General features: G+C 45.4%; 1 protein-coding gene across 2 annotated transcripts in view; it reads left to right on the top strand.

Annotated features, from left to right (window-relative positions):
• The first annotated feature begins 1,571 nt into the window (after positions 1 to 1,571).
• The window catches only part of MYH7B (myosin heavy chain 7B), a 42,404-nt gene continuing 32,438 nt past the window's right edge, over positions 1,572 to 11,537 (top strand). For both annotated transcript variants that reach the window (XM_045443636.1, XM_045443638.1), the window contains exon 1: positions 1,572 to 1,697. The gene's annotated coding sequence lies outside the window, so the exon portion shown is untranslated. The remainder of the gene's footprint in view (positions 1,698 to 11,537) is intronic.

Below are 11,537 nucleotides of genomic sequence, written 5' to 3'. Positions count from 1 at the left end.
GGTGTGATAAGGGAGGCCCAGAAAAGGGACAGAGACCCACCCCAGCGCAGGGTACCTTAGCACGTTAGGGGTCGAGCCAGTGTTGGAACCCAGGGTTCTGTTTTACACCCAGCTGAGTCCCATAAAAGCCCACCTGATTTCTCTAACCTCGGGACAGCTGCCGAAAAGCTGTAGAGGTAAAGGAAAGTATTTTCATTTTTCCAGCAATTTTTAACTTGGGAACGTTGGAGGGTGACGCATTGTATATCAAAATGCCCAATATCATTTGCATCAGGATCTGGGGCACTTTTTAAGAATGCAGATTCTTGATCCCTATTCTTATCTTACCTTTTGGCAGCCCTCCAGTTCTTTAACTGTTCCTTCTTTCCGGATTGTGATAGGATCTTCTCAATGTGAAGCACCTGATATGAATTTTTAAGTTAAAGTAACCTGAACTGGTCAGTCCAAGCTCTGGGAAGTTAACAGTAACTAAGAGAGAACCCCAGCTTTCACATCTGATTAAGAAGGTAGACCGGTAAACAGTGCTTTTCTGGGGAATCAGGGAGGGCTTTGGAGTCTGGAGGGCTAGGTAGGAATGTGTAAGCAGTGAAAGAAGTAAGGGTGGAGTTAAGAGGCAGGAATGGGGACAGTGTTCCAAGTAGCAGGAACAGAAACCACAAAGGCAAATAATTCAAAGTGTGGCTAGGCTCATTTTAGAGACATTGAGGAGTTTGATATAGATACTGAGGAGGGCCTGGGAGTTGATCAGGCTGTTAGGAGCTCATTCTTGGTGAGGGAGCCTTGGATGCCAGGTTAAGAAGTTTGGCATTTTTCCAGTGAATGATGGGGAGCTAAGGATTTAAAAAAAAAAAGTTTTCTTAATGTTAATTTATTTTTGAGAGAGACAGAGCGTGAGCAGGAGAGGGGGCAGAGAGAGAGGGAAACAGAATCTGAAGTAGGCTCCAGGCTCTGAGCTGTCAGCACAGAGCCCAATGTGGGGCTTGAACTTACAGACCGTGAGATCATGACCTGAGCCGAAGTCAGACGCTTAACCGACTGTGCCACCCAGGCACCCCAAGCTGCCTAAGGATTTTAAGCAGGGGAAAGACCTGGTCGATTTTTTGTTAGGTGCTGGCTACAGTGTGGCAAATGGTTTGGAAGTGGGGAGACTAAAGCCAGAAAGCATGCTCAGAGGGAGTTAAGGTGCGCAGCAATGAGGAGATGGAGAGAAGGGGACAGGTTAAAGAGACATTTAGGAGGGAGAACTACAACTAATTATAAATCGGTGGCCCAACCCAGGGGCCAGGATGTTTCCACCTCCTTAAATAAAGCTTGTACACCCTCTGTCTGCAGGACAGGCTGAGTCCTCCAATCTTCTTGGGGGGAGGGAAGGGATAGGTGGTCTGGTTATGGGCAGGACAGTGTTTCCATGATGTCCTTCCTTTGTCTGCTTTTATACCTGAGGAAGAGCCCGAAGCAGCAGTTACTATAAAAGGCCCCAGGTGGCAGGAAAAGTCCATCCTGTTCACCAGGAACAAAGGAAACTATTTCTAGTGCAGCATGAAATTAAAATAAAAAATCATCACCCAGGGTTCTCTGCAGGTTCCCCTCCTCCAAGATGGGTGCCAAATGACGTGTATCAGGTGTCTATTGGTGAGACTTGGGGAAGATCCCAGACCTTAACAGCCCTCTGATTGAGTCCCCTCACATTGTGGCAGGTAAGGTGTCTTTCTTCCCATTTTGTAGATGTGGCAGCTGAGTCTTAGAAGTTATGTGACTTGTTCAAGGGGACCTAGTTTGTGGTGCAGGGAGTAAGGTGTGGGAGTGTGAGGGGCTCTTGGCCAAGCATCTTACAAGTGAGGCTTTGTCTTTGTGCTCCCTTTGCCCTGAGGCTTTGCCCCTAAATCTTGGCATAACTGACTTCTTGTCATTCACATGTTTCCTCCTCAGATGCCATTCCCACCCCATCAGTATATATATTTTTTTCACAGCTCTTACTAGTATCTGAAATTACTAATTTTGTCTGTTTCTCTCCACCATGTGAGTTCCATAAGAACAGGGACAATATCTGTCCTGTTCACCACTTTACCACCAGCACCTGGAGTGATATCTGCTCCATAGTAGATCATCAATATCATTTGCTAAATGATAGAAATGAGCTGGGGAGGGAGTAAGGCAGGGAAACCAACATAGGTGGAAGCTTAGGATGTTTTGGGTACTTTTCATAAACTATTCATTTAATGCCCTCACAGCTTTTCAACATAGGTACTGTATCTCCTTTGAGTAGGTAAGAAAACATGCCAAGTGAGGCCAAGTCAGTGGCTTGTTACTTTTGAGGTGATAGACTCCTTTGAGAATCTCCATTAGACACAATCTTTTGGCACACCGTGTGGAGGAATTCACAAACCTCCCTGAGCCCACTCAGGGGTCCCAGATCGGGGAACCCAGGATTGGGGAACTTGCCTGAGGTCTCTCTGGCCCCAAACCTTTGTTAGTTCCCCTCTCCACAGCAAGGTTAGATTCCATTTAGTGGACTACAGAGAGCCTCCTGAAGATTCTGTAACAGAGGGAGATTATGAGGCACTGAGCCTTTGATGTGTCAGACCTGAGTTCAAATCCTGCCTCCAAAGCTAGCAGTGTAACTATGGGCAAGCCTTCTCACTTCTCTGAATCCCACTGCCCTCACTTTGAAAATGGAATCTATTTTTTTTCCCTAACTATAACTAATCTTTATTAATCTGTTCACCAAGTGCCAGGTATTTGGTTAATGGCTTTACAGTTATATCACTTTTTATGTGCCCTGACTTGCCAGAGATCATGCAGCCTCCCACGGTTAGCCACTGTGCTCCCACATGTGCACAGGCTTCCTAAAGCTGACTTTTGAATCTATTGCAGTCTCTGCTCTTGGGATTTGTGGGAACATTTGAGTCTGAATTGACTGAAAAGAGACTAGGAAGACTGCACTGCAGTGTGAATGGAGGCCAGTGCCTTCAGTTGGTATGTGTCTTTCCCACGGTGAGGGCCTCTCTCCAAGCCCGTACTAGGCCTCTCAATTGGGACATCTCTGCCCGTCCCGGGGTCTGCGTTGCACATGGTCTGCTCTGTGCGTGCGTGGCTGCTGTCTCTTTTTAGCAATGACATCACCCTGCCTGGTATTGTTGTTTATGGGGCTGTCTCCCCACCTGGCTGGGGGCCATTGCTTGGCCATTCGGTGGAATTCCTCTGTCTTCTAGCCCTAGTACAGACCTGGCCCAGCAGTGCTGCTCAGGAAATGCCTGTGGAATCAAAGTGAGGACTCTCCCATGTGTTGAGGATTTACTGTGTGCCAGGCCTGTCCTGGACACGTTATATGTGTTATCTCATTTACACCGCATGGTAATCCTGAGAGGGAGAAATTACTGTCCCTCTTTTACCAAGAAGAAATAGAGACTCAGCTGGGCTTTGCATTAGGCCCCCTTGCAGTGATTGATGACACCAGGGCTGACTCCAGGCCTGTGCTCTCATCGTGCATAAACAGTTCTTGAAACTGTGGTCTGATAAAGGGGAGAGACACTCCTCAGCCCCCAGGACCCTCAGAGACTTTCTACTAACAAGATTCTAGTCCAGCTGTCATTTCATCTATGAGGAGGGCTGCCCTGCTGGCTCAGTCAGTAAAGCACGTGACTCAGGATCTCAGGGTTGTAAGTTCAAGCCCCCAAGTTGGGTGTAGACATTACTTAAAAAAATTTTTTTTAACGTTTATTTATTTTGGGGAGACAGAGACAGAGAACGAACAGGGGAGGAACAGAGAGATGGGGGAGACACAGACTCTGAAGCAGGCTCCAGGCTCTGAGCTGTCAGCACAGAGCCTGACATGGGGCTCAAACCCACGAACTGTGAGATCATGACCTGAGCTGAAGCAGTCGCTCAACCAACTGAGCCACCCAGGCCCCCAGAGATTACTTTAAAAATAAAATAAAATAGGGGCTCCCGGGTGGTTCAGTCTATTGAGTGGCCAACTTCAGCTGATACCATGATCTCGTGGTTTGTAATTTCGAGTCCTGAATCAGTCTCTCTGCTGTCAACTCAGAGCCTGCTTCGGATACTTTGTCCCCACCTCTCTCTGCCCCTCCTCAGCTCATATTCTCTCTCTCTCTCTCTCTCTCTCTCTCTCAAATAAACATTTAAAATAAAATAATCCATGAGAAAACAGAAGCCCAGAAAGGAGAGATGACTTACTTACAGCCCTTCTTTTCCACTTACTGCTTATCCTTACCCACTTACTTTTGGGCAGGATGAGATCTGATTTTACCCACCATTAAACCACCCAGGTAGCCCTGGTCCAGGTCGACACTCAGTAAATACTTCTAAATTTTATTTATGATGAAACATTAAGAAGGATATACAGATTAGTATAACAAACACCTGTATTCCCACCCCCCAGCTTATGAAGTAAAACATTGCTAATATAGCTGAAGGCCTCGTGTTCCTCCACAACTGTAATCCCTCAGGAATAAAGGCTCCCCTAAATTTGTTGTTTATTCTATGTAATTTTTTATTGAGCTATAATTCATATGCCATAAAATCCAACCTTTTTAAGTATACAATTCAGTGGTTATTAGTATGTTCACAAGATTGCACAACAAATACCACTCTCTAAGTCCAGAACTTTTCCATCACACCAAAAGAAACCCCATACCCATTAGCAGTCACCTCCCCATTCCTCCACTCCAACCCCTGGCAGTCACTAATTTGCGTCATGTGTCTATGGACTTGCCTATTCTGGACATTTCATATAAACGGACTCTTGTAGGTGGCCTTTTGTGTTTGGCTTGCGTCACTTACCATTATGTCCTTAAGGCTTATCCGTGTTGTAGCATGTACCAGTATTCCGTTGTGTGGATACACCACATTGTGCACCTCCGCCAGTTGGTGGACGTTTGGGTTGTCTCTACTTTTTGGTTATTATGAATGAAGGTGCTGTGAACATTCATGTACAGGTTTTTGTGGGGCTGTATTTAATTATCTTGGGAATAGACCGAGGAGTGGACTTGCTGGCTCGCAGGGTAATTCTATGTTGACCTTTTTTTTCCCCCCAAGTTGTTTTTTGTTTGTTTGTTTTTTTAATTTAGGTAATCTTTATACCCCATGTGGGACTCCCAACTCATGACCCTGAGATCAAGAGCCACATGCTTTTCTGACTGAGCCAGCGAGGCGCCCCTCTCTATTGAACTTTTTGAGGAGCTGCCAGACTGTTTTCCAGAGTGGCTGCACTATTTTACATTCCCACCAGCAATGTCTGAGAGTTCCAATTTTTACATTCTTACCACATGTTCCTGCCTGGCTGTTTGATTCTGACCATCCCGGTGGGTGTGAGGTAGTGTCACTTGTGGTTTCAATTTGCATTTCCCTAATGACTGATGATACTGAGCATGTTTTCATGTGCTTATCGGCTATTTGTTTATCTCCTTTGTCTATTCACATCTTTTGCCTAATTTTGTTTTACTTAAAAAATTTATTATAGCTAAATATACGTAAAATTTGCCATTTTAGCCACTTAAGTGTACAGTTGGTGGCATTCGCATTGTTGTGCAGATATCGCCACCATCTGCTTCAGCAACTTTTTCAGCTTCCCCAACTGAAGCTCTGTACCCATTGAACAATAATTCCCCGTTCCCCTCTCCCAAGCAGTCCTAGGCAACCACCATTCTACTCCTAAATTACTTTTTTTTTAAGTTTATTTATTTATTTTGAGAGAGAGAGAGAGGGAGAGAGAGAGAGAGGGACCATGAGCAGAGGAGGGGCAGAGAGAGAGAGAGGGAGAGAGAGAATCCCAAGCAGGCTCTTTGCTGAGAGCATGGAGCCCGATGTGGGGCTCGAACCCACAAACTGCAAGATCATGACCTGAGCTGAAATCAAGATGCTTAACCACCTGAGCTACACAAGTACCCCTCCTAGACTGCTTTTTGACTCAGTTTCTCTTTCACTTAATAAAAGAGAGGGTGCATTTTTAATTTCAGTTATTTGTCTTTTTATTGTTGAGTTATAAGAATTCTTCATATATTCTGGATCTTAGACCCTGATCAGATACATGATTTGCAAGTAGTTTCTCCCATTCTCTGGATTGTCTTTTTGATTTGTTGATAGTGTCCCTTTTTTTTTTTTTTCTTTTTTAATTTGAGAGAGTGCACAAGCGGGGGAGAGGGACAGGTGGGGGAGATAGAGAATCCCAAGAAGGCTCCACACTCAGCATGGAGCCCAACGCCGGGCTTAATTCCACAACCCTCGGATCATGACCTGAGCTGAAATTAAGAGTCAGACTGAGCCACCCAGATGCCCCTTGACAGTGTCCTTTGTTTTTTTGTTTGTTTGTTTGTTTTTTTTAATTTTTTTTTTCAACGTTTATTTATTTTTGGGACAGAGAGAGACAGAGCATGAACGGGGGAGGGGCAGAGAGAGAGGGAGACACAGAATCGGAAACAGGCTCCAGGCTCTGAGCCATCAGCCCAGAGCCTGACGCGGGGCTCGAACTCACGGACCGCGAGATCGTGACCTGGCTGAAGTCGGACGCTTAACCGACTGCGCCACCCAGGCGCCCCAACAGTGTCCTTTGAAGTACAAATGTTTTTCATTTTGAGGAAGTCCAGTTTATCTGTTTTTCCTTTGGTGCTTGTGCTTTGAGTATCATATCTAAGAAACCATTGCCTAATCCAAAATAGTGAAGATTTGTACCTATATCTTCTTAGAGTTTTATAGTTTTCACTCTTACATGTAGGTCATTGATTCATTTTTAGTTCGTTTTTGTATATGGTGTGAGGTAGGTCCTATGCATTTTTAATCCTTTTACTAGGTGTGTGTTTCTAAACATTATTTGATACAATTTTTTCTGTTTTTTGGACTTTAAATGGTAACATTGTTTACATTCTTGTGCAGCTTGCTGTCACTTCAGCCTTATGTTGGGAGAGTCATCCGTTTGATCAGGGTAACTAGTTCATTTGTTTTCACTGCTGTATAGGTTCGCTGCATAAAAACCACACTTTATTTACCTTTCCTCCTGTGAATGGTCTCTTGGGTTGTCTCTAGTATTTTGCTGTTACAAATGATAAACCATCTAAAATGTGCCTCCTTGTGCAGTGTGTTGAAGGTCATGAGCATATTCAGATTTCCTAGATAATGCCAAATATCTCTTTTAAGTGGTTTTATAAATTTGCACTCTTGCCAGCGATGTATTAGAATTGCCCTTGTTGTATTAGAATTGTATCCTCAGTAAGACTCAGTATTGTCAGGTTTTTTTGTTTTTGCCAGTCTAGTGGGTGTGAAATGACACTTTGTTGGAGTTTCCCAGATTAATAGCAAAGTTTCTTTTTCAGTAAATATTTGCATGGTTGGATAGGCAGGTGCACACAAAAGCAGAATAGAGGCAGCTCTTTGAGGAGATGACCCTGTGACCCTGCTTGTGGCTAGATGATGGCAGGGCTCTGGGCCTACACTGTGCTGGCTGTTATAGGGAGACTCTGGAGCTAGGAAGTGTTGGGTGAGACTGACAACCCTATAAATGGGAGAAGGCAATTGTCACCTTGACACCAGTAATGGGAGCCTCTCTCCAGGGGGAGGCTGTAGTCCTGCCCTTCCATTTCACCAAGAAGGGAAGGAGCTGGAGAGAGGGAAGGATCAGAATGGGGTCCCATAGTCTAGGAATGACCTTTTTTTTTTTTTTAACCTTCTCATAGTCTTGATATTGGTGGTATGTATTTCTCTTGTTTATTCTACTGAGTTTGGGAATGATGAAAAGGATAATAAGAAAAAGAATAGCAATGATCATTTATTAAACACTTATGTGTGAGGCATTGTGCCTTTTTTATGAGTATTATCTCACTTAATTCCAATGGAGTAGGTGCTATTAGTATTCCTGCTTTACAGATGACAAACAGGGTAACTCAAAGAGACAGAGTAACTGAGGGTTTTCACTCAGTCTGACTCCAGAACTTGTAAGCACTGTGCTATATCATTCGCCTGGCTCAGCTAAACCCAAGAGATCAAAGAAAGGAGAGGCTTGTCCAGGCCTGGGTGGGTGAGAAGCATGAGTTATGAAATCCACTGGGCCTGGTGTGGAAAGGGCAACAGGGAGCAGAGTGAGAGGCCCCCTGGAAAAGATGGTTCTTGAGAGGCAGGTGCCCCCAGCCCAATGGACATGGCCCATTTAGCAGGCACTCACGGGCACCTCTTCTGTGCCAAGTCCTGAGCTGGCTGCTGGGGTGCAGAGTGGGATCTGCCCATTTCCAGGTCTCAAGAAGTCCCTGGACAGGTGGAACATGGAGGATGTGGGTGACCCTGGCCTCCTAGGATGCAGGTGATAAGATAACACGTCAGACTGAGGGCTGTCCAGGTATCCTTCAACAGGTAAAATTTTAACAAACTGTGGCACATCCATAATATGGAATACTACTGAGTAACAGAAAGGAACACATCATTGATGTAGGCAACAACTTGGATTAATCTCCAGGGAATTATGCTGAGTGAACAAAGTGAATCTTAAAAAGTTACATACTGTATGATTTCATTTATGTAACATTTTTTGACAAGTAAAAAAATTTTTTTTTAATGTTCATTTATTTTTGAGAGAGAGAGAGAGAGAGAGCATGAATGAAGGAAGGGCAGAGAGAGAGAGAGGGAGACACAGAATCTGAAACAGACTCCAGGCTCTGAGCTGTCAGCACAGAGCCTGACTCAGGGCTTGAACTCGGTAACCGCGAGATCATGACCTAGGCCAAAGTCGGACTCTTAACCAACTGAGCCACCCAGGCGCCCCTGAATTGACAATTTTAGAAATGGAGAACAGATTGGAGGTTAATTTTGGATGGGTTAAGGATGGGAAGGAGGAGGGTGTCTTGTTGTTGGAACTCTTCAGAATATTAACTGTAGTGGTGGATCTGTGAACATATACAGGTGATAAAATTGTATAGAACTTAATACACACACACATACACACATGTATATGTAAAACTAGGAAAACTTGAATGAACTTGGGGGATAGTATCAATGTCAATACAGGTGATCTCTCTGTATTGTTTCTTATAATTGTGAATATGTAATTACCTAAAAGAAATTTCAATTAAAAAATGAAATTTAAGGCCCAAAGTATTGGTAGGACAATAGAGATATTTGTAAGACAGCATTCTCAACCCACATAAAAAATCCTGAGGGCTAGGGCGCCTGGGCGGCTCAGTTGGTTAAGCATCTGATTCTTGATCTCGGCTCAGGTCAGTGCGGAGCTTGCTTGGGATTCTTTCTCTCTGCCTCTCCCCCACTTGCACGTGCATATGCCCCCCCTCCAAAGAAATAAATAAACTTTAAAAAAATCCCAAGGGCTATGTGCAAGGAGGCTTTTTGCCCTTAAGTTAGCAAAGTCCAGCTCCACAGAGAGGTGGGCAGTATTCCCTGAGATGTGGGGTCACCCTAAACACTTCAAGAGACCCAGGGTAGACCCATTGGGTTGGTTTCTGAGCTTAATTCTTTGAGCCTCTCTGTCCTTCACCTCCTGAGCTGACACCACTATCATAAGGGCAAGGGCAGAGCCACAACCCACTCCCCTCCTCCCACTCCACCTCTGTTTGATCTTCTGAGGACAGATGTTCCTCCTTCATTCTCTACTCCACCAGGTTGCCCCTCCCCTGGGATGTCCTGTATCAATTGTTACAAACTCTCTGTGCCTCCTCCATGACCCTGGGATGTCCTGTATCAATTGTTACAAACTCTCTGTGCCTCCTCCATGACTGTCTCCTCTACTAGACAGACTCCTGGACCTTGGGAACAAGACCAGAACCAGTCCCAATCTGGGGGGCATCAGAGAGTGTTTGTTATACTCAACTAAATGGGAAGTTGACCCTGGCTGAGATAAACCTGTTCTGATCCTGAGATCCTAGGGAGGGCCTGGACTGTGGCATAGGATTTGGGGGGTAGTATGGCTGTGGTCTTACAAGATTCTGGGACTTTGTTTCCACCTGGTAGGCCCACTAGGATATCTCTTCCAGAATGTTGGCTGCCCTGAACACTGCTTCAAATTCTGTCCCCAGAATGGGAGACCCAAGGCTCCTCCACCAGACTACCCCAACATACATGTACTCACAGGGATCATGTGTTCACATTGCTGACCTCTTACTCTGGGATAAGCACTTTGGTTTCTTTATTTCTCTCAGCAACATTTATAAAGGAGGTATTTTTTATATATCCATTTTGCAGAGAAGGAACCCAAGGCTCAGAGAGGTTAAGTAACTTGCTCAAGGTCACTTAGCTTGTAAATAGCAGAGCAAGGACTTGAAGAGGCATTCCTAATGTGTGCCAGTCTAGTGCCTGCAGGTGCAAAGCTGAAAAAAAGAAACATCACTGCCCTTATGGAGCTAATGATAAAATCACCAAACATTTATATGTGCTTATGTATGGCAGTCAGAGGCTAAGCTCTTTATATACATTATATAATTGACTCTGCTTTACAACCAAATGAAATAAGGTTATGCCCATTTTACAATGGAAATTGCAGCTCCAGGAGGAAAAGAGACCTGCTCAAGGTCACATAGCAAGTAGAATACAGACCTGGACAGTCTGCTCTAGAGCCAGTGCTATCAGACCCTCTTCTGCCATCTCTTCCCTAGACCTATTTTTGGCTTTTTCCCTCCTCTGTACACAGGCCCCCTCCATGCTATTATTTCTGCCCTCCCTTCACCCCAGCTCTTCTGTCTAGCCTGTGTCCATAGACCCATTCATATTCTAAGCATAGTTTGGAACCTGTGGTTGGGCCAGAATATCTATCAGCACGATGATACCCCTCACTCTGACCCTTTCTGTTCCACCCAGCTACCTGGCAAGGGGAGTCTTGCAGGAGACTACTACCCAGTCCCCTCACCTACCTGTGGTGGCCGGAATATGTGTGGCCTCTGCAGTGCAGAGGATAGAGCAGCAGGATGCCCACACCTGGCAGAGAGGCCAGCACACCAGGGGGTGCAGGTAGCACTGGGCCTGTCAGTGCTAGTGGTTCTGGAGGCTAATATGAGCAGCAGAACTGCTGGCATTATCTAGCCTCTAAGAATAGCTTGGGCTGAAGAGTTGGGGTCTGGGGCCAGGGAAGAGGGCAGGAGCCTGTTTCCACCGCCCCTGCCACCTCTGCTGCTGCTTGGCCTAGAAACTGGAAAGCCTCCCTTCTGGCTTACCATTTGCTCTCGGATGGTTTTGCATGGATGTGTCTTGCCTGCTATTGGGCTGGAGGAAAGAGGGTGACCCATAGACTCAGACCCAGGGCTGAGGTCAATGAGCACATATCCTGAGGACTGGCCCTCACCAGGCCTTCCCCATTGGCACAGAATAGGAGCTTGCTTTTTCAAGGATCATGTTGGAAGTGAACCTTATTCATTTAGCGAATCCTTAAGAACTAGATAATATATACCCATGATTCAAAATTCAAAAGTATAAAAGGGTAACCAAGAAAAAAATCAGTCTTGGGGCGCCTGGGTGGCGCAGTCGGTTAAGCGTCCGACTTCAGCCAGGTCACGATCTCGCGGTCCGTGAGTTCGAGCCCCGCGTCGGGC

The sequence above is a fragment of the Leopardus geoffroyi genome, chromosome A3 (genome assembly GCF_018350155.1).
Source record: "Leopardus geoffroyi isolate Oge1 chromosome A3, O.geoffroyi_Oge1_pat1.0, whole genome shotgun sequence".
NCBI lineage: Eukaryota > Metazoa > Chordata > Mammalia > Carnivora > Felidae > Leopardus > Leopardus geoffroyi.
This window is presented reverse-complemented; position numbering and strand designations above follow the sequence as displayed.